This window comes from Dermacentor silvarum, chromosome 2 (genome assembly GCF_013339745.2).
Source record: "Dermacentor silvarum isolate Dsil-2018 chromosome 2, BIME_Dsil_1.4, whole genome shotgun sequence".
In the NCBI taxonomy this organism is placed as follows: Eukaryota; Metazoa; Arthropoda; class Arachnida; order Ixodida; family Ixodidae; genus Dermacentor; species Dermacentor silvarum.
The window spans coordinates 168,527,321-168,553,138 of NC_051155.1; the positions used below are offsets into that span (position 1 = coordinate 168,527,321).

Below are 25,818 nucleotides of genomic sequence, written 5' to 3' on the forward strand. Positions count from 1 at the left end.
ACTGGTGTGTTCGGTGACTCTAATGCACATAAGTGCATACGCACGCGGTTTAGATAAACCTGAGCGATTGCGCTACGAAGAAAAAGTGCCCCCCCCCCCTCCCCCCCTTGAGCTGAAAGACGCTGAACTTCAGCGCGCTGTCGGGCTGCTGCCTCGCGTGGATTTCACCAACATCAAGGACTATCTTGTGCACGGAACAAGTTTTGTGTCGCGCGAGCAACTAAAATCATACAAATCCATGGAAGGTCATAATTATTTGACGAGCGGCTGGGTGCAGCAGCCGTTCGTCAAATTGTTGTTGTCGTTGTTGTTGTCGGGAAGGTGAGCAAGCGTCCGTCGTTTCATTTTGTTCGCGTTTTCTTCTTTTTTTGTGTGTGAAATAGCCGCGTGAATTGTGTGTGCATCCCATAACCACGGTAATGGGAGGTCGCGGTCGGGGAAGGATTAGATGCAGCAGTTGCCAGCGGTTGTTTTCAAATGGTTCTTTAGACCTCCACAACCGCTGCGTGCCGTGCATGTGTTTAAGTGCTGGTTAGAGACGCGCAGCTTTCGAAAGAAACAAGTATATTGTGTTTGTAACTTGTTTCCTATTTTAATTACCGTCATGCATTTACGTAGTCCCGTAAATGCCATTCATTGACGTCGCACAAATTAGCGTTAACATTGTTTTATTTTGAAAAGTAGTAAGTGCTCCAACTCGATCTGCAGCCACCACAATCTTCAAATTGAATTCAAATTTTTAGATCTCGACGCTTGAGCTGTCTGTCTGTACTCGCAGCTTCGTCATTCACAGTCATTCAATGAAAAGCTGCTCGCACCGTGGCCTTCTCACAAAAGAAGACGGCGACACCACGCAGTTCACCATTATGCCGCGGCTGCGTTGGCGTACAATCGCGGCACGTATATAGTCTCTCCGTGCACGCAGATACACTAACTCAAGTACTTTCTACGTAGTAACACGCACTCACGGCTCCGCGCACAAAACAATGATGTGTGCGAACTCCAATACTTTCGCGACGCACGGACTAACCGACGATCGTAAACATCCATGGCGCGACTGCCCGGCGATGCTGTCGCCGCCTCGGGGATCAAGGTTCAGTGCATACCCCCTATATATATCCTCTCAGAACACTTCAGATTTTCGTGTTGAAAGCCGACAAAAGTGTTTTGTCAAGCTGAAATCAACGCAAAGAAGTGGACTGTTGACAGGCGCTCCGCAGACGATAATTCACTGATCAGGAAAAAAAACAAAACAATAATAAATATCTCGGCCTGAGTTTTGGAGCTCTTGTGCTTGTTTTCCGCACTACAGTATACCGCCATTATTACGCACGGCTAGTACAGCGGACCTCGTAAAAAATAACCATAAATAGATAAAGCTAGCGACATTTCTGCTAAACTTGGGGATTTTCGAAGGGATGTTCTAGACAGATCTGGGCACAGGAGGTTGGCATCATTGGTCCCACCTTCCACGCGGCAGAAGCGTGTTTCCGATAATGGTCACGTTCCGCAGCGATATATCCTTGTAACCTAGAAGGACTTGTAGCTGGGCTATAGTTGGTAATTCATCTTAGTAAGTTGCTTCAGAGCGCAAAAGAAGAACACACTCACACGCACGCACGCACTCCCACGCACAAAAACGCCCCAAAAAGAACGCCCCCTCCCCTCTCCCCCACTTTTCCACACAAGCGCCTGTGTGCAAAATTGGGGGAGAGGGGGGGGGGGCGTCCTTTTTAGGGCGTTTTTGTGCGTGGGAGTGCGTGCGTGCGTGCGAGTGTGTTCTGCTTTTGCGCTCTGAAGCAACTTACTAAGATATATCCAGGAAAGCATCCGCCTCGTATGCGGCAAGTATGCACTGGGGTCGGAGGTCCCGAAGCCCCGTTGCCAGAAACTCACCGGTTTCTCCAGTGAGTAGAGATGTCGCCCGGTTTCGTGCTCAGCTCCCTCTTTTGTGGGGTGCGGGAGCGCTTTCATTCTCATACCTGAGGTCATAACAGAACTGACAGAACTCCTCCTAGAGCTGCACAGTTTCATACATTCATAAAACTAACCAGTGCTAAATCGCAGAATTGCTTCCAACTGTTGTGTATACCCGGTCGGCAAGGGCCCGCGGGTATCAGTGCGGTAAGCAGCGACACCTAGTATATATGGTCCTGCATATAAGCCCCAACCGGATCGGGGGGTTCGTCTTGTAATTTTTTGTTGGGGCGGCAAGCTGCCATAGAATAAACGTGCCTTCGGTCTGGTGTGTACGTACATACAGTCACCATAACACTTGGCCCGAATAAAGAAGACGCGTCTCTATCGCGGCTTAACATCAACAAACACGGTCTGTGAGGAGAAAACATCGAATGTTTAAGAATGCAAACGCATTAATTTAGCGCCATTCAAGTCCAGCCATCCGGAAATCTCCGGTACTTTTCGCAGGAGAAGCAACAAAGAAGGCGCTTAAGGCGTCTTCGGGTTAAGCACAATGACAGTGACTACGGTCTCTCAGAGTGACGAGACGATCGCTTTTGCGTTTATAATGTCTCTTCTACCTCCACTACCCCGCATCTCCCCTGGTCCTCCGTTTCCTATATTATATGTAGCACATTGCCATGAGTCTTTTATCAAGTAAAAAAAAAAAAAGATAAAACGACGGGGCTGATTAGAACTTTCTCGCTAGTGCTTCATTCACGTGCGCCTGTACACGGCACGCTTACCAGCTACAACTGCAGGAAACATTTGAAGAAAGAAAGAAAGAAAGAAGAGAGAAGAAAGAAAGAAAGAAAGAAAGAAAGAAAGAAAGAAAGAAAGAAAGAAAGAAAGAAAGAAAGAAAGAAAGAAAGAAAGAAAGAAAGAAAGAAAGAAAGAACGACATGCAAGGCTGGCGGGTCGATGCGGCTCCACTGACTCCGTTATGTAGCGTGATCTGGTGCAGTCCTGCACCGTCTCCTATCCACCGACCCTACTTTTTTTAGCCTTTCCCTGCGTTTTCCTTCGTCGCTGTTGGCGGTGCGAAGCCATCGATCGCTCACAGCAGTGAAATACGAGCGATACACGGGCACCACGAGCACATTGGCGCGGGTTCGGTCGTTGTTCGGCTCGAGAGGGAAAGAAAAACCGATGCGCTATACGCTACAGGGTGACGACACAGCAGAAGAGCCGTGCGGACGCTTCTGATAAAACGTTCCGGAATATGAGTAACAAAGGGGAAAAAAAAAAACTGATTAACTCGCTATATTCCCATCCCTTCCTCTTTCGCAGACCGAAAAGATCGGGAGGCTTTCACCACCACCGAAGCACATACTGCCACGATGTCTTCACTGCACAGCACCAGGCAGTACTGTGCAGAAAAGCAGATGCTCTCCGGAAAGACGGCAGCCAACGTCGAGACCAACTGGCTTTCCTGAGCTCTGCTTGGCCGCAGCTTTATCTAGTATGCATGGGACTCAGGATCGCGCTTTCTTTCTTTTCTTTATTTATTTGATTCTTTCTTATTACTTTTTAATAGATTTCACGAAACGCTGTGTGTTGCTTCTATGATGTAACAACAATGAGTTAAAAAAAAAAAACGATAAGGAAGGAGAAAAAAAGAAAGCGGAGGGGGGGGGGGGGGGGGGGGGGGTAACGAACAGCGCAGTTTGGGAGGTGGGGGGAGTAGGAAGACAGAAAGAGAGCGACAGGCTTACGCCATTTCACGTAAATAAAATAAAGGACAACGCGAAAGCCCATCGATACCTTCCAGCGTTACACAACACTGCGCTTTGCGTATTTACGTACTCCAAGCTATCCCGCTTTTAGTGCGCTCATTTCTACGCACGATAGCGAGCTTTCGCCGCAACGGCCAGCTGTTCCTTATGTAACATTATCTGTAGCGTGCACGCATAGTGTTCCAATATTTACTACGTATTTCTAACTTTATCGACACTGCTCAAGGGCACGGACCCATAGCAAAGTCGATTCTTGCGACTTACTCTTGCCCCTGTTGGCTGTACCTGCTACGGATGCAGCACAAGCAAGCAAGCAAGCAAGCAAGCAAGCAAGCAAGCAAGCAAGCATGAATGAATGAATGAATGAATGAATGAATGAATGAATGAATGAATGAATGAATGAATGAATGAATGAATGAATGAATGAATGAATGAATGAATGAATGATATCACGACAAAATTTGTCATGTTGATTGAAAAACTTAGGGCCAAAAACTTAGACACAGGGACAGGGAAAAGATGAGGACGAACGCTGCGTCTGCGTCCAATTTGTTTTGCGCTTAATGTTTTTTTAGTCAGTTTAGTCAGCGTGATGTACCGACTAGCCCAACGCTCACTCGTTCAGAATTTCCCATAGTGGCCCTACGAGCCGAATTTAGCGACGCACGGCACCGGCTACATCATCGTTTGTGCAAAGACCTTCACGCCTGTAGTGGCAGAAACTGTACCCTGTGACGCAACATACAATACCACGCATGAAACAATAGCAACGACGACGCCGACGGCAGCGTTCACGCCGCTGCAGACAACGCGCATATGACGAATCGGCTAGAATGCTTATAGCCACCTATACATATATACCGCTACAGGTGTGCTGGGTAACGGCTGTCTTCTCTACGGATTCATGCAATGAAACAAAAAGCGCTACCTAAATATCCTCATTGTAACAAATTCAAACGCCTCCAAGCGCATCATTCAACGTGAATTACTTTCTAGAAGCGTTCGGCTATTCATTTACATTGACAATCTTCATCGATAGTTCCTGCACATTTTTTTTCTTTTCGCTCGAGCGAGACGTAGTTGAAAGACGTAGTTGAAAACGTAGTTGAAAACTATGTAATCATTTTAACAGCCTTGGGCGCACAGAAATAACCGACAGGAGAATTTCAGGGGGACAGATATGAAACTTTATTTAAAGCACTTTTTATGTCGAAAGTCAAAGCTGCCATCATTTACACTTGCAAGAAAAAAATCGGCAAACAAGATGCCATCGTTGGTTAGAACCAACAATTTGACCTTACCCCTTAAACGTGAGGGTGTTAGCCATGCGACCACCAAACACCCTTTATACACCCATAAAGGAGTAAAAAATGTTTAGAGAGATAGTAAATGTGACAGTCCACTCTCGCAGTCATGGAAACATGGCGAACGCTTCTGAAACGTGGCTGGCTCCGGTTGTTGGAACGGTGTGACATGTTGGAATCTGACGGACGCTTGTTGGGTGCGTTTGCTTGTACGAGAGGTCGTACGAATGATCGCGCGTGCGGGCCGAATCGTATACCGTCCCGCGAACGTATGTGCGCGGCAGCTCTCTACGCAACGGCGGGCAACGCCCCGCGTCGTCCGTCCGTCAGAGAGCTGCTGCTACTTCGCAACGCAGGTGCGTAGCACGCCTATATATGCATGCGTGCAGGTCGTCACGAGACTGGCATGGAAAGCACTCGTGCCCCGCCGCGGCTGTCAGTGGGGGCGCGAAACGCTGCACGGCAGGCAGGCAGCAGCAGCCACCAAGCCCACGCGACCCCTGCACTGTGTCTCTAAAACGACACGACGCAGGGGGACAAAAGGACAAAAGACGGGGCCGCGCGCTGCTGTCAGCACGGTGACAGCGACTGCACCGAAACGAGGCGCTGGAGGAAAGAGGGAGAGAGAAAGCGGAAAGAAAGGGGAGGGGAAATCGGTAGGCTCGTCGTCGCACACTGCAAATGAAGCGTGCACTACATAAACCGCCGCTATACGCTTGCTGACTGAAATATTAAATCATGGCGCGTTATAACGCCCCGAAACTTCACCGCGGGTTGTGAAGGACGCCGGACAGTAGAGGGTTCCGGAATATTTTAACGCGACAGCGTTAAGGGTCCCATGTCGCAGAAAATCCGGCGTCGGCAACCGGCGTGCGATGTCGGCGGGTGGCGGAGAAAATCATCCCCAACCACGCAGGCCCTCCGAATATATTTAGGTACATGTATATGCCACGCCTTCTTATATGACATGCGCGGTATATGCGGGTTATATTGCCACACCATTCTATCATTAATGTTGCTCATACCTTGTCTTGCATTCTTGGCAAAGCTATTCCTCGGAATTTTGAGATTGACAATCCACAAACAAATGTCATGAAACAAAACACCCACAGCGCATGCCTTTTATGTTAAATCTTCTCTGACTGAAATATTAAAAGTACGAAACAAGAACGGAAACCAGAAAATTGGGTAATTTTTTTGGCGCGGCTGTGCAATATCTCCGGGATCGCCCCACGCAAGAGGCCGCGTTCCTACCAGAAAGCTCGCCTTCGTGCATAGCGTCCGCCGCCAGTGTTTCCCGGTAACCATTACGGTTGCTTAAGCTGCAGTTGTCGGGAAGCGTGAGAAGCAGTCAGGGATCTTTGAATGCTATCGCGTTCCACTCTTAAAAGCGAAGCTTAAGCGTCCTCCAATTTTTTTACCTCATTCATTCATTTCATTCTGGGGTTTTACGAGCCAAAACCAGTTCTGATTATGAGGCACAGCGTAGTGGAGGGATCCGGATTAATTTTGACCACCTGGGGTTCTTTAACGTGCACTACAACGCAAGCACACGGGCGTTTTTGCATTTCGCGTCCATAGAAATGCGGCCGGGATTCGATCCCGCGACCTCGTGCTCAGCAGCGCAACCAACGCCTTAGCTGAGCCACCGCGGCTCACTGGGGTTCTTTAACGCACACGTATAGATCCAAATACACGAGCGCATTTGTATTCCGCGTCCATCGGAATGCGCCGCGGCCGCGAATCGAAGCCGCGAATCGAAACAGCGAATCCATGCTCGGCAGCCGAACGCCATATCCACCTACCGCGCGCCGGGCCTTGCTTGGTGTATTTTCAAGTGCTGCCAAGACGAAACTTTTTTTCGACAAGAAATCAGGAGAACCGTCTCCTCCATTGTGGAAAAAGAAAGTTTCATTTTAGCAGCGCTTGAAAATACATCGATTACGTTCAGCTATAGCCCGAATTCAGTCCACGTTGGTCTTTTGCTTAATTACACTTGCGTAACATAACCGCTTGTATGTAAACATTATTGAAACGCCGACGGTAAGGCCTTTTGTATACGGCATACAGCTGCGGCTTTGATTTGGGCAACAGGCGGACCGTTCGTTTATACCAGATCGCACAATTGGAGAAAGAGGATCATAAAGCGTACACAAGCGGCTGTCTGGCAAATATCGACACACAAGTCACCGGATAACCGACTAACAAAATTATATACCGAAGGAGATTTTGACAATATAACCGATGAGGTCTTATAAGTACCCAACGCTGAACACCTGCTAGGATATCAAAGACGCACCCCAGTAAGATATAGAGAATACCGAATTTCGAATTCCTCAACCCGCAGAGACATTCCGGCAGGCGCGCATTTCGGCACTCAGTTCAACCGGCAACATTGTTTTCAGCGAGACAACGCAGTGGCGAGCGCTTAGCCATTGCATGGTGCAGGAAAGAAAGAAGAGAGAACCCATATTTGACGAATGAAGCTTTACCTTAAAGCCCAAACCGCATTCACGCGATTTTGTGCGCGACGGCGACGAGCGACGCCTTCGAGCGACGAAACGGGCCGTCGCGCGAACAGATCGCTCGGTCTTTTCGCTCAATTGCTCGGTTCTAGAAATCGAATTCGTCGCTCGTCGCCCGGAAGTACTATGAGCGACTAGCCAATAGCACGAAGCCGGAACTGGATATACATCAGTCAAGCACTACCGATTGTCGCACGGAACGAGCAAACGACTAGATTTTGATACGTGCAAGGATAATAACGTAGTGCAAGACCTTAAGAAATATTTATGCTGCTCTTTACACTAAAACACATCAACTTAAATTAATGAAGCAAGCGTCACGCCAGTTTCGGCGAGTATTTGCTGCCCTCATACCGGCAACACCGGGGAGACGTCGCTCAAGGTCGTCGCTCGCATGCGGTACGACTTGTAGGCGACGAGCGACCGCGACAGCTATCTCCATCGCGTCGCTTGTCGCTGTCGCGCGCAAGATCGCGTGAATGCGGTTTATACTTTAAAGACGATAGTCTTGCTTGGGCTACCTAAACGCGAAAAACTTCGTCACTCGATTCAACCGCCCGGCCAAAATCAAGCGAGCTACTAGCACTGGTGGCACGGGGTCATACACGTCAACATTATACAGCGCAAAGGAAACCTCAGGCCTATTTGAGGCGAAATATATGTACATAACCATGATCCGCAGCGTTCATTTAATTAAGAATACACATTGGACTGGTTTTTACGTTAGTGAATGAAAAATCAACGCGCTAGAAATGGTGCCGAAGAGACGCTGCGCGTTAAAAAACAATCCGACTGAAGCCGCGGCTCTGTAGCCGGCTTTAAGCCAACAGTAATAAAAGGTCCCAACAGAAGGCGCGAGAGCAGGGCGAACGCGGGAAATATGAATTGAATTCAGCAAAATCTCCATTGCATCCATCATGGGAGGAGTGAGAGGGGAGGGGAAGAGCGTGAGGGGTGGGTGGGGAGAAGAGAGGGCGTTACGTATCAGGGGCGGCAGAATTGAGTATCGTCTTTCGACGTCATTTGCAGCGAAGCAAGCAGACATGCGGCCAGCTTGTTAATTACATTTATAACGTTTACACAAGGTGCTCACGCCCTGGCATTAAACAATTAGTCACGGTGTAGGCATTTAAATAAAATTTCCCGGCGCCTAACGAGTTTGTCAAAACAAAGCAAACAACACTTACGAATGCCCCAACAATGACAAATGTCACAGTGTTCCACCAGTCATACAATGACCCTGATTCATTTACTCTAATTTGACCCAACAATTGAGGAAGAAGGAATAAAAATAACGGAAGCCGAAATATTTAGTATGGGGCTCAGGATAAGAGTTAAATTGGAATTTAAAAGCAGAGCTAGTGATCACGAGGATGCGGCACGGCCTCCAATAAGAGCTATATACGGAAACGACGCGGACAGATCTAACAGTGAAAAGATCCAAGCAACTAAAATGAGGATGCTGATACGGACGTACGGTATACCAAACGCGACCACATGCAATGGAATGTCAAGATCGCAGGCTTGTCATGCAGGGTACAAGGAAGACTGAAATGGCAGAGACATCCGTTTTTTTAAAGGGGTCTTCGCGTGTACACCCACCGCGGCGGCTCAGTGGCTATATACATGCAGGGTGATCATTTTTAAATTTTACAGAATTCGCCCGTGGCAGATAGCTTAATTCTAGTCATCGAGCTGGATTATTCAATAAGGTGGACGTTACTGGCCCGAGAAATCGAAACACATCATCGACTAATTGACGAAAATTCCTCAATTAACTTCTTAATTCATTACTTTACCTCACATATTGCAATTTACGAATTGTAGCCAGCGAGTTTGCATGGCATTAGAACCAATTTTGAGGATCATCATGAGTTTCGAGATATGCGCTATCAGACTAGTGGTAAAGATTCACCATTGTTCCGCTTAATATTTTAAGAAAACGCTCTTGCATTGAACGTTGTGCATTGAAGCACACAAGTCCATGCATTTTATCGCACACACTGGTATTGAAATCTCGAAGCTGATGTCATCCTGAAAATTAATTTTAACTGGATACGCCTTGAAAACTCACCGGCTACAATTCGTAAACTGCAATATGGGCTGTAAATTAATTAAGCTAATTTGTGATATTTTGTTAATTAGTTGAATACGTGTTTTGATTTCTCGCGAAAGTAATGTCCGCCTCTTTCAATAATCCAGCTCAAGGACTAGAATCAGGCTATCTGCAACAGTCGATTTTGAAATATTCTGTAAAGCTTTAAAAAGTGATCACCCGGTATATGGCGTTCTGCTGCTATGAGCACGAGGTCGTTGGTTCGAATCCACGGCCGCGGCGGCCGCATTCCGTACGAGGGCAGCTAGATTGGACGCGAAAGCGCTCTCGCGCCGTGTTTAATTTAGGTCCACGTTGAAGAAACCCGTGCTATCGAAACCAATCTATAGAGCCCCCTTCCCACTGCGGCGTTTCACAGGGCCAGTGTTTTGCTTAGAGCTATACAGGATAGGTTAGGTTAGCCAAGAAATAGCAGTCGGCTCCACTGCGCGCGCACGGACCCAAATTGTATTAGGGCCTTGTATACCATCAAGACATTGCTGTTTCAAATTTATAACTCTGGGGTTTCTCAAGAGAGAAAGAAAACTCACAGGGCTTAGGGAAGAACGGAAGAGCGATGAGGTCTAGCGAAAAGAGTTCATATAATAGGCGCTGCAAAGAACACGGGTGTACTGTATATTAGTGTACACAATCGCAATCATGCCGATCCCACACAATACAGCGCGGGAACCGCACCGCTGGCGGGCGCCACATGCAGCAACAACAGATATACGGTATATAGCGCCAACGCAGAAAAGGTGCCGCGTCCCCCTTGGCCTGCTATATAGGGGGCGCTGCAGTTGAGATTATACGAGAGCTTCGAGAAGATCGCTGCGGCGTCACGCACTAATTGGATGCGCATAGATGCGGCGTGCACGTTGCCCGCGCGGAGCAGTTTTCTTCCTCATCCCGAGCCCGCGCCGCGCACGCGTATATACGCCTCGGTGTAGTATACATACACCGTGCGTGCCAGCCGTAATTAGTCGACGCGGATTAGACACGTGACCATGGCCTGCGAGGAAAGGCGAGTCCACTTCGGCGAGCAGTAACGCCCACCAACAGTCCCCCGAGAAGAGTCATTTCGCGCGGCGCGCTTCTGACGCGTGCTGCACCTGAACCAGCCATCTTGAGGCATGGATAGATAACTGTATACGCATAGAGTTAATAATGATTGATGATTTACGGTGTTCAATGGTACAAAGGCTACTACTATGGCCATAGAGCGCCAGAGCAGTGGTGATTGGTCCGCTCAGGGTAAAAGTGTGTCCTAATACAAACTACTAGAGGGAACCCTGCATGGCACTAGTGTCTATATATACGAGAGCTGCCAGCTAGTATGGCGGTTCAGCCCATTGGAATGACGGGAAGTGCGTGGATTCGCCTAAACTTCGTCTCTCTGCGCTTCTAGCGGCATTGCGACTTCGCAAATTGACTACGTTCAACAAGATATTGCGTTATAAACGGAGAAATTCGGAATAATTACGCGTGCGCGCAGAGACCGATTGCCTTGCTGTGTGCTTGTGAATTTGGAAAGATAAAGCGCAATAAAAAAAAAATCGACAGAACCCATCTCACGATCTGTCGAAGTTAATGCGGTTAGCATTGAAGCAATGCAGCACCAAACTGCATTGCTGAAGACGCCTTTATTTGCAGTATGCAGTGCGGGGAAGTAGGCTGAGCATATTAATCACATTAACACACGCATGTGTGCCGGTATACATAGGCTCCGATTACCTATACGCATGCGCCACAGCGCTAACACAGACCACAGCGTGTGTACACATTCGAAGGCCACAAGTAAACCTTCGCTAACCGCGGCCCCCCAACCAATGCCAGTTTTGTGTCGCTGCCACTGGAAATTAGAACCGAGGTTGAACAGCCGCGAATAAAACTAGGACACGAAGAAACAAATACCACAGACAAGCGATGTGGTAATTGAAAGCAGCGCTTGTCTGTGGTATTCGCTTCTTCCTGGCCTTGTTTTATTCGCGCTGTTCAACCTTAGTTCTAAGTGTGAGCCTTCTATATCCCTCATGAAGACGTTACTAATGCAGAATTAGGGTTCAACATATGATACTTCTAACGAACTACGGCGCAATTGCATACATGCGTCTGCTATTTTAGGCGTAAAACTCTTGTGCATTGTCCGCTAGAAGAGGGGACGTTTTCGTATTTCACAGTCGGACAGGCCTTGAGTGCGTTCGCAACTCGATAATGGTTACAGAAAGAGAGATACCATTAATCCCTCGCTACCTCACCGGGAGCAAAAAAAAAATATCAGTGGAGATTTAGCGGTAAATGCGGGAGAAATGCGTTAGCATTACGGCGCACGAGGTCCCGGATCCATTAATTAAAGACCGCATTCACCACATTGCAGGTGCGGTTCAGGAGCTCACTCGACACAGGTCCTGCCTCCTATAAATTGTTATTAAATAACTGCAGATCATTTTCCCTATGCTGCCCTTGGTGTCGTTGTTTGTTGGCTTCTTGATATGACTAATAAAAAGCGGGCCCCCTCGCGTTAATTTTTCCCGTTCACACACACACACACACACACACACACACACACACACACACACACACACACACACACACACACACACACACACACACACACACACACACACACACACACACACACACACACACACACACACACACACACACACACACACACACACACACACACACACACACACACACACACACACACACACACACACACACACACACACACACACACACACACACACTAACTGGAACGTCAATGCATTTCTCCGCAAAGTTCGGGAATTATTATCTCGAAATTGGTGTCATCCCGAGAATTCGTTCCAAGTGGATCCGCCTTGCGAACTCCACGGCTACAGTTTGCAAATTCCAATATAAGGTAATTAGTTAGAAACTTAATTAGTTAATTTTTATTAATTAGTCCGATTAGGTATTTGAATGTTTTGCGCAAGTAATGTCCGCCTCTTCGAGTAGACCAGCTCATGAACTAGGATTGTGCTATCTGCCACAGGCAACCTTTAAAAATGTCTGAAAGTGTCCCCTGAAACGCCCTGTATATTCGTATAATGCCAATTACGAAGCCTCAACTCGACAGGTTGCGAAATGACTGGCTTCACCTCCAAAACATAATATAGCGCACCCTAAACCTCCAGATTAAGCGCAGACAAAACATTATCTTACCATTTTTTCCTCGTAGCGAGTTATATCTTCATGTAATGTCGGTTTGGTATACAGCAGTAACACTTTAGATTGCGGTGCTGCCACATTTTCCACAAAATAATAAAATCTAATAGTATATAAGAAAAAGAAACGCTATGTAAGAAGAAAAAAAAACACGTATTATGCAGATTGATAATCGTATATTCACCGGACGAAGAAAGTGCAGCGTGCCGCACACACTTCATTGTTTTTTTTTTTTTCGTTTTTTTTTTCACATTTACAACGCCTTATTATCCGTTTACACGTGTCGTGCACGCATTAACGGCATGTCTATAGTTACACGTGACGTCAACTATCCAACGTTTGCGAAAACAAATTTCAGTCATTCGCGCCAGCTAACGTCCATTAACCTTCGCGTGTGTATGCGCGCACGCTGCGTTGGCTCCAACAAAGGGCACCGGGCCAACACGCTTCCAATATAGAATTAAAAAAAAAAAAACGCTCTCGTTGAACAACCGCCTCGCTTTCGAAGCATCTTAAGAAGCTAGACAGCTGCTATGAATTCGGGGAAAAAAATATCAGCAAGGCATAACGATAAAATCAAGCAACAAACTCGTAAGCACGCAGAGGTGATGGCCACGAATCTAGGTCGCTGCCATGTGACGAGTATACCGTGAACGATCTGCTTCACTCTGCATAACGACTGCGCGGCTACACGAAAACTACAGAACAAAAGACAAGCACGCCAGTGCGGATTCAAGGAACGGAGGAAGCCAGCGCGGTCATCAATGCCAAGGAAAGCGAAAGCGATGTACAGTGGAATCTCGTTGATACGATCTTCACGGGAACCGGTAAATAAAACGTATCATCACAAAATCGTATTATCCGAATCTAGTCGTATATAAGAAAAATAAATGGTATATAGAAGAAAAAAACGTATTACCCCGAAAAACGTATTATGCAGAATCATATCAACGAAATTCCACTGCATACGTGTATTGAACAAAAAGATGAACAAGAAAGTTAACGACCACTCAACCAGCGATGGAAAGCAGGAATGACAGACATAACGTTATTGAGAGATCAAAAAGAGAGCACCAGTACAGACTAAACGTGAATATTGGATTTGGATTAAAAGTAGGAGATGGAAGACGACACACATGCTGTCGTCTGGTGGCCAAGCATTAGAGTAAATCGGTTCGAAGGCAAGGGCGGCAGGAAATGAGATGGAGAGATGAGATTATGAATTGTGCGGATATAAGGCGAGTAGCTGCTTCACGCAGTGCATGCAGTAATTTATCTCTGAGAATTATCTTATGCAGTCAACGTAGTTGGGCTGTGCTGATGACGAAGATGTGATAACACTTACAAACTACTCGTCAGCGCCTTCCGTGGTTTGAAGTCGAACGGCCGGGAAACCTTCGAATTCGCTCACACATACTCTTGTCCTCCAATTGGAGACGCCAGCTGGCGCCGGGAGGACCGGACGCGCTCGTCTCGGCTCCTCAATTTTTCGCCTGTTTTTGCGGTCGAAGCCCTGGCATTTGCACCAAAATTGTCGAGTGCGTGCGGAAGTATGCCGGGACCACTCTGACACCGAATTTTCGGGCCAACGAAACCGATTTCTCCCATTCTGAAGCGACTGATGACCAGGCATGCCCAGCTGGCCTAACGGCGGAGCGGGGAGCAGCGCATCGGCTACTAATAGCCGACCTGGGCACAGCGATGCAACAGCCATAAACCCAACGGATAACGATCCGGAAACGACAAGGGATAGCATGGATACGGACGATCAAGAGTTGAAAAATCAACTGGGCTCTGCAAGAAATTGCGCCGAGGACTCCCCTTCGTCTGACGAGGCGATGCAAGTGGAGTCAGCCAGCGGCGACGAGAGCGAGCAATATGAAAAGACAAAGGCAGATGAAGCCAAAAACGGTCAGTGGCAGCTCGCTATATCGTTACGGGAACGTAAACGATTAAAGAAGCAACCCACACTTTTCAGTAAGGTAGGACGAGTTGGTGCATAGCTTAACGAATGAATTGTGGCGCAAGGAATTACGAAGAAGGAAACCAAATAGGAGGCAGGATAGGGCGCCAAACTTTCAACTAGTTTTATTTCCAGCACACCACCCATGTGCTGGAGGGTGCACGTGCTGGAAATAAAACGCAACGCGACCACTTTCTACACAAAGAGAGTTAAGCAGCTTCCAGTCCATGCCCGAGTAACAACTGCGCTATGCACGTCCCAAAACGAACAGCACGGCTCGCTCCTATACCTGTGCGCTAAATGAAGCAAAAGTAAAAGCGAACTATAGTTGTGAGTTAGATGCATGCACAATTAGCGACTGTCAAAAACAGAACAGACATTTTTTTTTCTTTTTTGCTTTACTCTCTCTCTCTCTCTTAAGCTGTGGGGCAATGGACGACCGAATGGCGCATGCGCGGTCTGTAAACGACCCACTCTGGAACATCGTAACAGCGCTAACCACATTCCGACAGTTACGCGTTGTCGCATGTGGGTGACGCAGAGGAATGGCATTCGCTGCCCCTTAACGGAAACGACAAACAAATCAATCCGCAGTTGCAGCGCAGGTGTATCATACCGAGCGCGCCACAATTTACGACTGTCCAAGAGCGGCGCGGTCTTCATTGTTCTCTCCTCTGCTCGGTGACGATCACAAGCGCAGAAAACGAACGAACGACCAACTCGCACGCATGCGCTGTCGAGGGCGGGGTGGTCCTCCTAGCAGCGCTGACCGCGACCCGGACAGGTATGCGTTGCTGCAGAGAAGCAGTGCGCAAGTGAGAGAGAGAGGAAGAGAAGGCGTGCGATCCGTGCGCCGAATAAACACGCGCTCACCCACCGCGCCGCGCGCTTACATACCTGTCGTGTGCACTTCCATAGTTTCTCTCGTTAGAACCGTGCAGTGTGACGTAAGCTAGAAGACAGCGTCGCAGCTAATCGCGACGCCTGTAATACACCAGGCTGTTACCAACCTGTTGCCGTTGGAATTCCGTAAAAGCGCGGCTTGCACGCATTTAGAACAGAATTTGCTGCCCTTGTAGGTAGCGCGCGTCCACCTTTGTCGGGGGACTGCGGGAACTGGCGGACGGAACGACGGCGACAAAACAACCATCAGTCTGCTTCTCTCTCATGCTTGCCGCCGGGATCCGCTCGTCACGGCTTTGTCGGCAGATGCCCCGTCATCAAACCCACATTCCCTTTGCGGGCTGTGCTAGCTGACAGATGGTTACGGTGGCCGAGGTTATGTGCGCTTGCTCTAAAGGCGCAAGCGAGAGTAAAAATAAAATATTGCGAATACGCAAGGCGTTAAAACTATTAGCGCAGGTGCACAAGGGACAAAACAAGGAAGAGGAAATCGCAGCGCTGCAGTGTTAGGGGTCAATATATTTTGGCTTCGCGTGGCCTATATATGGCTTGTTCCGTTAGCTCGGCAACGCCTGTCTGGTGCCACCGACAAGTCGCGTATAGAACCAACAAGTTCCTGCTGTACTGCACGTGCGCGAAGTCTCGCCTCTTTTGTCTATAGTCTATCGCTGTTCCGCGCTGATATATATAGTTCACTATATACGTATATGTGAAAACAACGAGCCCAACATTCTATATACGCTTGCGCGCAGGCGCGGTTTGGCTGCCGTGCACCATTTTCCGTCATGAATGTGCAAAGCACGGGGTAACAGATTAATCCGTATGATCTTCATTCTTACCAACACTTTGACAATGCCAGCTACACTCGTTGTCAGTCAAGTGGTGTCCGCTACGATAACCGTTCTTACATAGGCTCGGCGTTGTGATAGAGGACTACAATAAGCTCTTACACAGGCACCACCAGTGAACGCCTGTTCTTGCAAATAACGCGTTAATGCATGTTCAAAACAAACTAAAAAAGAATGCGAACAGCGACAAATGCCAGCAGTGAACTCGGAATACCACTACGGCCTAACTTTCTAAACACCATTTTTCAAGACTTTCGGGGTCGGTCAAGGTTCCTCTGCGTATTTTGACAAAATACAAAATGTCTCTACATCAAATCATCTTCAACGGGGGGGGGGGGCAAGTTGTTTCTTCGTCGGCATGTGCATCGGCGACGTAAGCAATTGATGGAACGGGTTTTAGTTCGCTGCCAGTAAGGCGTACTATATAAATTCTTCGTGTTAGAATTACATAACAATGAGAATCGACTACACCTTCCGACTGGACTTCGGAATAGTTTCGTTAGAGAGAAGCCACTGAATTCCCGCGCCAAGCTTCACGGAGGGCGACGTCATTCTATAGCCTCCGCAACGTTGCACCGTAATAGCAGGGTATTAGCGACGCAGAGAATACGTACGCCGCAGCACGTCACCGCGGCTGCAGCCACCCAGAAAGGGGGCTCATGGGAAAAACGAGCAAAGGGGGAGAGGGGAGGACAGGTATTATATCGTGGGGTGCGAGTGTGTCCGGAGCACGAAAAGGCGTGCGCCGTGATCGCGTTTGCGTGTCCGGAGGGGGGAAACCGTGAGCGAGAGAGAAAGAGCAAGCAAGCAAGCGAAGGATTATGCGAAGCGGGAGAGGAGGCCGCAGCCGCCGCACCTTTGGCGGCCACGCCAACCACGTTACGCACGAAGGACTTTCTCCACGGTGCGAGGGGGAAGTTATAGGCGACGAATGGCGCAGGACGGCTGCGTTCGTTCGTGCGACGTCGTCCTTCTTTTTACTATTACACCAGTGCATCAATGTTTCGTAGAACGAAGAAACGAGACTGCAGTTGACGAATTCGCAAACATTTCTCTCTTTCTCTCTCTCCCGCATATAAAAACTGCCTCGTGATCCTTACTACAGGACCTCGGCTGGCGGGAGTAAAACCTCATAGTGAAACCCACGCGACCAAGCAATATACTCGCCCACGCGCAATTTATAGATGTGCGAATAATGAGTCACCGTGTTCTGCGTGGAAACCAGGACACACCGTAGTATTATGTAATATAAGAGCGGACGAGTCTGTGTGCAAAATCATTTTCTTCTGGGTAATATGCCTATGTCGGCTGCCCTTTCTGAGTAGACGGACAGGAATAAGTTAGCACACTGGTATCTTTACCTTCATCCTCATTCAACGCAGAAGAAACCACAGCTGCTGCTACGACAGTGTATGCATATACTATACACGCAGCAACTTAATTAAGCCCACGGCAAGAGAAAGACCTATCTCCCGGGGGTCTCTTCAGCATCGGCCCTGCGTGAGCGAAAGCCACCCTATTAACCGCAATTATTCTGCATACTCCGCCCGCTAACTATAATATGTTCTAGCGCACGGCAAGTAACAGGCACCGATTGCAACCGCAGGCGCACGCTGCTCGAACGGCGGTCGGGACACATTCCGCCAGAGGCCGACCCGTATCGTAGATGCGCGTCTATAACCACCTGGCTCGTGCACGGCGCCGCAATGCACGGCACCTCCGCTTACGCGCGACGCGGAAACGGATATTGGCGCCAAGCGGCGACCCAGTTGGCCGTGCTTTCGATGCTCGCGCAGCGAAATGAAACTGCCGCACGTGAAGCGCGCAGGCGCGCACAGTTCCGGGATCACCCGGTGAGGAGAGCTCGCTGTGTATACGCTTTTCAGGATCTCAGGATCAGGAAATATCAGGATCCTCCGTCATTTATGGGCTCCGCATACAAGTCGCTTTGTGGGATATATATTTAGGTGTTATTAAACAGCATCCACTAGAATACGAGATTTCCGACTTGCCGTTATTATTATTATTATTATTATTATTATTATTATTATTATTATTATTATTATTATTATTATTATTATTATTATTATTATTTACATTTGTATACCTTTGGTTTTGTTCCCCTGTGCACCAGCACTCAGACCGCAGTGTAGTTCTGCGCACGTTAAATAAATTACTAATTAGATTGATTGATTGATTGATTGTGAAGGCACGAACCTTCTAATCAACAGAAAACATACTGGCAAGCATAAGAGGTGACCTAAATATTTTGCTAAAACACTTGTTTCCAAACTAACCAGTTTCCGCATCGGTACGCAGAAGGTGACGTCGTGATATACATGTATATTGGCTTGCTCCGTTCATATATCTACGACCACTGCGGCTGCTGCACGCATATCGTTTATTTGTAAGCAATATCATCTCACCTAGCCTTATTGTTACACAACGTGATCAAATTTTGGGCTCTTGTCACCATAGGAGGTGAGGATAACGTATATGACGCCAGGTCCGCCGCTTCGAGGCCAACTTTAGTATCTAATTAATTTATCTTAACGTTCCACAAACATTCGTCTTACTAAGTGTCATCCTTTCACGAGCGAGACGCGTGTGGTGGAGTTTCTACGACTTTCAAAATACGTATTATGAGTATACAAGCCCGACATCGACAGCGAGCGAATGGAAATACCCATAGCGGACCGCCAAGTCCAAGTCCCCCGGCATTAGGGCTCGGATAATGCATACAGAAAAGGTCCCATCAGCGCGAAGAACACGGAAACACAAAAAGACGATAAAAAAAATAAAAAAAGATAACCGAAGGCGCTGACCTACGTGTAACGGACCCTCCGCGTGGCGACTCAGTATATATGACGTTCAGTACTACACTTCGCAAATGCAACTTGCACGCAAAAGCTTTCTGGGATCAGGAATGCCAGAAAATATGGCGGCCTAAGAATCCAGCAGAAAGCGAACAGGTGCGTTGCGTACGTCCCGCAATCAAGCGCACAATGCACCCTTCAATTCCTTCGCTGCATATTTTTATATGTAGCAACTTTTTTTGTGCAGTTTCGGCTTTCCCCACTGCGGGCAAGTGTATATACGCGGCGTGCCTGATATGAAAACGAACGCCAGATTTGCGTTAGAGGCGCGCAATTTTCCCCGATCGTGCGCCGAAACGTGAGAAGTTGCACGAGAAAGATTCTTCAACGCGAGAAGTGCCTGTTGCAAGCAGCAGAAAGAAAAGCGAGGTTCGAATTAACATGCCCGCAGGAAACACACAGATACTCTTTCGTATTAGCTCAGAGTGCACGTGGTCGCGAGTTCGATTCCCGACTGAAACAGCCCAATTTCGGTGGGGCGGAATACAAAACAAACAAACAAACAAAGGTCCGTGTACTTAGGCGCGCGTTAAAGAAAATAAAAGGCGTTAAAGACAACAAAAGACACCTCTATAATGTGATCAAATTCAACCAGAACTCTCCTACCACGGCGTCTATCATTTCTCGCGTGTACCTTTTGGACTTTTGGACAAAAAAAAAAACGATAAAAGCTCATTTGTGATCACTGATGACTTCTAAGTGCTTTCAATTATTCATCTTAACATAGGTGGCGCCGGCCTAGGAGTTCGTACTTCTGACGGTTGGAAGTCTACGCCAGCGCTCGAATGTGTGTGCATCTAATGTTCGAGGCACCAACCAACTTGGTCAGGTACAGCTTTAAGCATGGCCAAAATGGTCGGAAGTCATTCGGACGCGTGTGCTGTGGCGCCGCCTATATCAAATTTAGGTAGACAGTCGGCACAATGTACAGACATATTGTCGCGGCAACGCGCGGAGGTTAGAAGAAGACAAAGAGGTGGTGTGGAGCGCGCGCTTGAACTGGGCGGTTCATCGTACCGGACTGGTCTTCGCGTTCAGCTGCTCCCTTCATGTACTTTCATTTACCATCACCTGTAAATAAGCCCACACCTTCGTAACAATATTACAGAGTATAAGTTTTTTGCATTCCTATCAAATTTTTGCTGTGTTTTTACATAACCTATACACACACCGTGGTCAACAGCTGTTTCACCGTGCAGGTACAGTCGGTTACAAAAGCATTGCGGGACACGGAATTTCCACACACACACAAAAAAAGAAAAACTGCATTCCCGCAATGCTTGGGCACATATAGCCTCGAAATCCAAGTCTGAGCAAACACCATAGTCTTTGCTATAGCTGTAACCAATAATCTAAAAGCGTCAAATGCCTTAACACAGCATTAATTCACATTTGACGTGGGAACCGTGTGTCGAAAGATTTTGCGGCCGATTGTACATATGTCAACATATCGACTGTACTCGCTATGAAGTCCATAGAAATTGCCCATAGACAATAGGTGGCGTAACAATCATAAGCATGGTCCTCGTACAATACTCGTAAGGCTGAGTCTTGTGTGCGTGTGCGTGTGCCGGCCAACGGACTTTCCACCTTACTGCATCCGTAACGATAATCGCTGTGGCTACTCCGTTGATACATGGCGTCAGACTACGGCATCGATCACGCAGAACAAAGAGCGCGCGACAGTGGCAGGCGAAAGGTGCGTGAGAAGAAAGCGCCAAGTGAAAGTGTCGAGAGCGATGACGCTCGCCTCTGCACGGTTGGTTACAGCGAGGTTCGTTACAACTAGGTGCCGCGTACCCGTCCTGTTTCATACCTGACTGAGCTTGCGCGACACACATTGGCGTGCAACCTAATTGGACGGCCCGACACAATCGAGAGAAGGACTCTTAACAGAGTATAAATGGCCTGTTTCGACGGTGGACGAAGAAGGCTACATACTCGGACAGAGAAGTGACCAGCAGGGATCCGTGGAAGAACTGAAAAGCGTGTTTCAGCAGTTCCTAGCGACGAGGACTAAAGCCCCTCCATAATACTGTAAGCTGATTTAGGGGCTTTGAGGACATACCAGCCAAGCTCGAAGATCGGGTTTGCAAAATAATGGTCCGAGACCATGCGATGTGGCACGAAACCGAATCGATTCCGATGGGAACGTCGAGATCCCGAAGGTGCCAAGTTGATGGAACGAGGAAGTCGCGACTTGGATGCGCGCGTTAGTGAGACGAAAAAAAAAAAAAAAACAGAGCTCGCAACGACGACATCGGCGGACAAGTCAAAAGTCGTCAACCTGCAGCATCCAATAAGAATCCCTGCCGGGAAGATTTAAAACAACAAGCGCCCACGTAACAAGCAGTGCCGCGAGAGCGACATCGAGAAGTCCACTACGACCGACTCCGATGGAAAAAGAAGAGCAGGTCGTCTTAATATAATAGGCGGAAAGACAGGGGGGGACTCCTTGGCAATGGCCGAGGCGGTGGCAACACGTCAAACGCCGAGCCGACAGGCATGTAGCTGACAGAACGGGAAGGTCGCGCGCTCCCGCATACCGGCCTTGATGGGTGACCTTCACCCACAGGGAGCGCTTTGCCCGCTCAAGAGCGAAGTGCGCCGAACTAACGCCCCGTAATAGATTTCTTACTCAAGCGGTATACAGCCTTGCGCGCAATCCTCTTCCGTCGAAAATCGCTTCTACGTTCTCATTATACCGCACGCGGAGACGGTAATTTAAAGCGCCTTATGATACGGAAAAGTCTGCACGATCATTATTCTGCGGTCTCGAAACTGAGTGTGTCAGTGGAAGCAAGAATTAAAACATCTTCCGTGCTTTTAAAAGCCCACAATGATAGATTTCTATTACATTACCTTACATTGTTGGATTGCGATCATGTTACTTTTCTCGGAGACATTGTTGACACTCATCTTAGGTTTCATAAACACATTTCTTCAGTCTGCATTAGAACATCTTTTGGTATACATGCGCTCCTTAAAACCAGGTTTTACTTCCGCCTCCGAGTACTCATAACGTTATATTACGCCTTTATACGCAGCCACATTAACTACTGGTTCTCATCATGGGATCATACATACTCCATATGGCCTCGACGTCTGAATTAAATTCCAAAGGCATCCGGATGCTTTCGAAACTAAAGCGAATTGTCGCGAATTCAGAAAGTGAATTTCTGGTCGTTTAAGCGGGGATAACGTACTGGACAGACACTTTATGGTTACGTAAGTGTATATCTGAAATGATTTCAAACGTACTTTAATAACGGTCGATTGATGATGTCGCGGCTCCCCATACCGCCACTCTGCAGTTGAACACCGCTGCGTTTCCACAGGCAAACAATTCGCAGAAGAACGCGATAGATAGCAGTGACGTGGCTTCTCAAAGGCTTGCACAGCGTGGGCATATGTGCTCGTTTCTATGATGCAGAAGTAATTTGTTGTTTATTCATTCGAAAATTAGAAAAATGAAAGGAGGATGGTCGCTAATCAGTCTAGCCGAGTCTGCTGACACATGAAAGGCGGCCATCATAGAGGAAATGTGTTTGGTTATAAAGGCCGGGGAGAGATGATCGATAGCAGAAAGGACAGTATAGGAAGAGGGAAAAATATTACGTACAAAGCATTTGCACAGCGCTCAAGTCAAATCGTTCACCTTAGTTAACATTTATGGTATTGCTGATTGCGGTTGTTAAACGGCCCCGCACGCCGTCACAGTATATGTAGAGAGTTACGAGCGTACGGATCCATCCCACGCATGTATCGCCGAGAACTGTGAGCCCATGGTCCGCAAGTAAGCGCCCCAGAAGCGCTAGCCCGACTCGCCGATGAGTGTCTTATCAGCTAGGTCCCAGTGTATCGTACGAGCTTACAAAACATTTTCCTTTCGCCTCCAAGCGCCGGTATCAGCGTCAGCACAGTAATGGTGCCATAAGCCCACCTATGCCGATGGTATACGCGCGCTATTGCGTCATATATGCAGGATCAACAGAGGCACAAAGAGAAAGCGCGTTTTTAGAGCTTGCGCTGTCGCCTCATCATCCGCCCACACCCTTTATGACCCCGTTATCAGTTCTTTTCCAGCAGTTACCGTAGCAGCGCCAAAGCCCCTTTATCAGCCACGAGTCGATAGTGGGCACAAGGACCCAGAAAGAAGCAAAAAATAATAATAAACAAAATAATAATAAAAGATAAAACTTGCCAACTCTTCACGCGCAGTAGTGCATAGTCCACAGTGCCCCATTCAAATGCTGATTTTCAGCAGCCGAATGTGCGCACTGATACGAAAATGCTCGCCGTTTATGGCTGCGTACCGAAGACGTCGCGCGCATGAACTCTGTCCCAGGGACTTTAAGCGTTATTAACGGGGAAGCATGTGCTGGGTTAGAAGCCTGTTTTTAATTCAAGCGCGGAATACTACAGAATGGTGTATATTTATATTACCCTAGGTTTACAGGCTACTTTAATACCTTAAACCGTGTCAGTACCAAACAGATTTCAGAGTTCATGTAAAACAAAGGAAATTATACACTACCGGCACCGCATTACCGAAATAGGTAACAAACAGTTTCATTTAGGGATTCTCTAAAGATCTGTCGAACAAAACAGGTGTCCACTACAGCACAAGCCAACGTTTACAATAAGGCATGGTGTCTTGTTCACGCGGCGACGTCTTCAGCAAATGAGAAGCGCGGTTTACGTTCCACACTGAGAACGAGGCAGGTGTTTGACTGTGGCGAGTTCTTTCAAAATGACGGGTGAGTACAGTGCATTTGTATCGAACAGCTGGCGAGTCAGGCTCCGCACACACCGCTGTCTTCTGCGCTATTATCATATTGCTCTTCGGCTTCAAATTAGACAAACCCTCTCGTTCTTGACGATCGCATATGTTGCCACGGCGCTCATATGTCGCACCTCTATCCTCACGTAGTCAAAGACTATACATTGACGTCATCTCCGAACGGCGCTAAGATCGTGGCGTGGCAATCTCTGCCGCCGATCACGGCCTACACAGAATCATTTCATGAAATTTGACTAAATGTGACAGACCTTTAATGGGCACCTCTTACGTAGCCAGTCGGCAAGCGGGCTGTTTTCTTAACTTACTTTGCACCGAACGTCTAAAACACGATGGTTGTCCAGTAGACGTGAAACAACCCTGTAGAGCCTGAATAAAGTTCGGGCATACGGAAAGTTGCCAATGTGTACCGGCGACACGCATGACGTATTTCCGAGCGCTGACGAACTACGCGCGTTCCGAAAGCCGGGCGAAACGTAAACCAGAAATAGTCACGCTTAACCGTCGTAACAACAAACAGCGCTTGCAAAGGAACCAGAATATAGGAACACGAGAAACAAGACACTTCGCAAAATATGCAGCGAACACAACGCTTCGCCGCCTCGCTGCGCTGGGATTATCAGCGAAGGAACGAATCAGCGCCACTTGAACAACGGGAGCTGCTGCATCAGAAGGTCAAGGTATCGGGTGACGAAACAAACGGTCAGCACCTGCAGTTTCACAAGGCAGCGGCTTGGTTTCGGCGGAAACAAACCCGCCACCGGAAGAATAGGCGTTCAGTTCCGAAGGAGCCGTGAACACAGGCGCTGAGAAACTGAAAGACGGCATAGCAGCGACGATCGAGGCACTGCAGTACTTTCCGATCGGCAGCGGCTTGGCCGAGCGAAGCGGTCTTTTCAGACGGCGGGCAAACGCCCCGCGTTGCGTGGTGCCCGGGAGTCGGCGATATAAATGGCAGTGAGTTCGCGAGGTAAGCCCTTTCATTGGAGCTGGGAGGGCCCGGCGGAAGACCCATTTGGAGACGTGCCACGGGTTGTTCCCCCCACCACTCAACCCTCCTGCATGGCTCGACACGGACTCAAAACCGAGCTGCGCTGCTTCGGTCGTCCCGCGTCGCCCGAAGCACGCTCCGACGACGGCGGAAGCGTCGGAGTGGAAAAAAGAAGCGACAAAGTGGCGGGCACTTGCACGCGCTTACCTGTTCAAAACACTGGCAGCACCTTGTAATTCCTGGGAGACGGCACAAAGGTCCAAACACCGGTTCAAGACGGGCGCACCGATCGCCGACAACCGATATGCATGCACACACAGACACCGGAAGTTGGGAGATCCCGTGAGCCACCGCGAGTGCCGCAGTTTCCCAGAGACATCTGCCGGTCGAAAGTAGAGGCCGGCGAGGCGCGCAGATGACGGCGGCAAAATTGAATGAGTTTCGGTTTTGAATCGGTTGGCTGTACATCGCTGATTCAAAGAACTCCTTGCAAAGTGCACGAAGAAATAAACATGCACGTTTCTGAAGGCTCTCTAGTTATGTAAAACGAACTATGAAAACAAATGTATACAACCAAAATCGCATACCGCAAACGTTGCTGGGTTTTTTATGCCATTGTTCTGTC

The 25,818-nt window shown here is 48.2% G+C and overlaps 1 protein-coding gene across 9 annotated transcripts in view; it reads right to left on the reverse strand.

Moving 5' to 3' along the window:
- Window positions 1-25,533, reverse strand: part of LOC119442078 (endophilin-A) — a 105,637-nt gene extending 80,104 nt beyond the window's left edge. For all 9 annotated transcript variants that reach the window (XM_037706807.2, XM_049661867.1, XM_049661866.1 and 6 more), the window contains exon 1: window positions 25,401-25,533. The gene's annotated coding sequence lies outside the window, so the exon portion shown is untranslated. The remainder of the gene's footprint in view (window positions 1-25,400) is intronic.
- Window positions 25,534-25,818: the final 285 nt, after the last annotated feature.